Genomic DNA, 4,163 nt, shown 5'->3' with positions numbered 1-4,163 from the left:
GTGTCAATTCCAAGAAGGTTATGTCTCACAGACAGAAATGTTTTTCTCATATCTGAGGCTGTTGGGTTCACGGTGTAACTTTGAAAATCCTCCCTACCCTGTAAGATTCCACCAAGACGGCCGCTTATTATGCTCCAGGACATATCCTATGGGCACTGATATATGCACGGGCTGTGGGGTGAGGGCTTGGGGGGACACGCAAGAAATGAGTGGTGCACAGTGTGTGTGAGTAAGGCATTAAAAGAGCGGGGTATGACATCTATGGAGCAGATGCTTGCAAGTGAAGCATTCCACGAGCAGGGGAGAATCAGAGATGGCCACAGACACAGGTGGTAATTGAGCTATGCCTCCATCCATCCATCCATCCATCCATCCATCCATCCATCCTTTTATTCAACAAGTATTTATTTAGTGAACAGGACCAGAGTCTCGGTCCTATCAGAGTGTGAGATATGGACAAGGAAGGGCTTCAGCACTGCAGGCACTAAAATAGGGGCAATCCCAGGCTGTGGGGAGGGGGAAGAGGGACTCCGAACCCAGATTTGGAGGGAAAGCATCAGGGACAGTTCTTGGAGGCCCTGATAACTGAGCAGGAGTTATTCTCCTGAAGGGAGCCAAGAAATGGGGTAGCCCTGGGTTCCAGGAAAGGGTGTAGTCCATGCAAACATCTGGAGGGGTCTTATTGACCAGTGAAAGCCCGCAGGGCTAAATTCAAACCAGCTGGAGCAACTGGACTAAACAAAGGGACAGCACCATGAAAAGGTACAGTTTGGGGAACAGCAGAGACTCCACAAAGCTGAAACAAGGGGTGCCCAGAAGCAGGAAGGGCAGTTGAGGAGCTGGAGAGGAGGCGGGCACTTCTCCAAGTGCCAGAAATCTAGTCCTAAGTCTCAAGCTGAGGAAGGGACCAGGATGTTAGGGAAATGGGATGGAGCAGAAGGGGAAGGAACATCCCCACTCGCTTGGAGGGCGCTGGAGTTCCAATCCGGTCTTTAATCAGGGGTACAGGCTGCATACCCCCCACCCACCCCCCACACCAACCTATAGAGGAGATGGAGGTGGGCGGGTCCCAAGCAAGCATTGTCCTGGAGGTCCCCACTTTGGATAGCCCCTGGTCAAATACCACCTCTCTCCCACCACCCGCAAATATTTACATCCTGTTTATGCCGCGGCCTCCCAGGGCCTCAATTTTCATGAATAAAATATGAGTTTTTAGGCCGAGCCAAGAAGGGAAGAAACACCGCCAGCTGCTAGGGACTAGAAGCAGTTTAGTGTCTTGGTTGCTGTCGCCACCCGCGTGGTATTTGGAAGACATTTCAATTGGCTGCTCAAGGTGACCAGAGCGGGAGAATTGGCGTTTTCTACACTACCTGGGGGGGAGGGGGGTGTCCCTGGAACTAAACTGCTTGCAGCATACATTCACATTCCCTGAACTTTATTCCTGGGGCTGTTTTTTGAGAAACTCAGACTTTCACTCGTTTATTCTTCCAAAACGTTGTCACAGTCAAGTCAGGGTACCTCATAGCCAGAGGAGGATGTTCAAGCCCAAAGCCTCACTTTAAAGATGAGAAAGCAAGGTCGGAGCGTAAGGGGCTTGCGCAGGGCCACTCAGCGAATCAGTGATTTTCTGTCAGGGTTCCCCATCTCCTGGTCCCAAGTTCTTGCCACCCTATCACACTTCCTGCAAGAACACAATTTTTAAATTAATAGACTGTGTTTTTCAGAACAGTTTTAGATTTATAGAAAATCAAGCAGATACCACAGAGAGTTCCTGTATACCCCTTGTCAAGCACACAGTTTCCCCTATTATTACAGTCTTGCATTAATGTGGTACATTTATTATAATTAATGAACAGTGACACATTATTGTTATTAATTAAAACCCAGAATTGACATTAAGGTTGTCTGTTTATGTTCATCAGTTTTAGGGGCTTTCACAGATGTAGAATATCAAGTATCTACAATTACAGTATCATGCAGAATAGTTTCACCACCCTAAAAATCACCCGTGCTCCACCGAGTCAATCCTCCCTACCACCTCTCCCAGCCTCTGCTAACCACCGATCTTTGTACTGTCTTCAGAGTTTAGCCGTTTCCAGAATGTCACGTTGCTGGAATCATACAGTGTGTGGTCTTTTCAGACTGGCTCCTCTCACTTGGCAATATGCGTTACATATATATATTTAAAGTGCCCATAGAAACTTCTTCATGAGTAATGGAGACCTTATGGGTTGGTTGAATATCTGACATTCTTTGTCCAAGTTGTGCTCTTTCCAAAGATGTGGAAATTCTTGGAAGATGACACAAAATTCTTCCTTAATTATAATTGGAGAAAGACTCAGGTTTGTGCCTTGACTTACTTCTTTGAGTTTCAGAGTTTTTCCTCCCCTGCCTTGCTGATGCCTTCCTTTAAATTTTTTTTCAACATAAATTTCTTCTCATGATTTTTTACCTCTCCCTTCATCTTGTTCTCTGTTCCAACTACCCTATAAAACCTCGATTGGGAGTAGGTTAGGGACAAGTTTTGTTTCCTTGGACATGGAGTGTTTTCCCCATACCAAGCTCTGTGCTAGAAGCCATTTACTGTGACATTTTACCTAATGTCTACAAGTCTACAGTGAAGAAATTCTTCTTTCTATTTTTATATGCAGGTACAGGAGAGAACGGAGTGACGCCCTGAGCAATTTGTCCAAAGCCAGGCAGCCAACAAGTGCCTCAGGGGGGTTTGAACCCAGGCCACCAGGCCAAACCATGGCTTTATACCTCCGTTGTTTCCTTGGGCAGTCCTGCATTTTAATTTTCATCCAAATAAAAAGTGTCCCAAACTTCCTTTGTCTTCAGAGTGAGGCGTCAGCAACCTAAAGAAATATTTTCTATGGGAAAGTTCTGGTTGGGAACTGATGGAAAACAAAACAGGAAGTCAAGCATTCCAGCTTAAATGGATCATCTGGGAATCTACTGGATTAGTCCTGCCATAGGCTAGGACCTCACCCTGGGCTCAGGGGAGAGCGGAGAAGGGCTAGAGACTGCAAATGCCCTGGGCTGGATCTGCGCTCCTGGGGGGGGCAAAGCTGGGGGCATGGGAGAGAAGACAGGAAGGCAGGGGCATAGGATGACACCTCCTAATGGGAAGCAGTGTGTGTGTGTGTGTGTGTGTGTGTGTGGCTGGCAGACACAGGGCTGGCTGGGGTGGATGGATCAATCTCAGGGCATTTGGAGAGTCTGTCTCTCTGTCTGGGGCTGGGAAGGCCCTTGCAATGCACTGGAGTCATTCTCTCCCAGGGACCCCTGTCCTGTGTTTCCCTAGTCTCTGGTGCAGTTCCTCACAATCCCTACCTGTGAGTGTATAGTCATTTGCTCCCACAGAGTACTTACAGCATACCAGGTGCTGTGTGAAGAGCCCTACAGAAAATGCTATCTCAGAGAAGGAAACTGAGGCACAGAGCAGTGAAGTTTGTCGTGCAAGGTCACACAGACAATACGTGGCAGGACTAGACTTCTAACATGGTGGGGAGGGGGAGGCTAAAGAGGCTGCATGACCCAGCCCTATAGCCTCTGTGTTTGCAAAGACACCCTCGACCTCCTGTGTTTTCCCAGAAAGTACACCAGGACCTGGGTCTGAGGTGTCATCTCATCTCCTACCTGAGGCGAGAAGGAGGGAACAGGGATAAGGGGTTCCAGATGTCTGTGGCCTCAGTCTGGTTGGATGGTAGGAAGGAGCAGGAAGGGGTGTTCCAGAGAACCAGCTGCAGCCATGAAAGGGGGTCCTCCTAGGGAAACAGGATTCATGGATCCCATCCCTGGGATCCTTGGGCTGGGGCCTCCAGGCTGAAAATCTGGGCCGGCCCACGGGGCAGTACCCTCCCCATCCCAGTCCACACCTGGCTGCTGCCACCTGGAAGCGGAGCCATCCAGCTGGAAGACAAACGGCCGTATCCACATTGTAACAGACAGCCAGGTGGGAAGAAAGTCTAGGTGGAGTTGGCAGGGACCCTTACCTCCCTGCTAAAGGCGGTGCCACTGCAGGCAGGGCTACAGAGGTGAGGGAGACCACACCCAAAGGGCACCTTGGTGGCCTGTCATCAGGCCCAGTGGCAGGGCCCCGGGTGGGCAGGAGTTCAGACACCCCACAAGGACCAGTCCTTGGATGGAGTCCCAGGCTG

Source organism: Rhinolophus hipposideros, assembly GCF_964194185.1.
Source record: "Rhinolophus hipposideros genome assembly, chromosome: 7".
NCBI lineage: Eukaryota > Metazoa > Chordata > Mammalia > Chiroptera > Rhinolophidae > Rhinolophus > Rhinolophus hipposideros.
Note: the sequence above shows the minus strand (reverse complement) of the source record.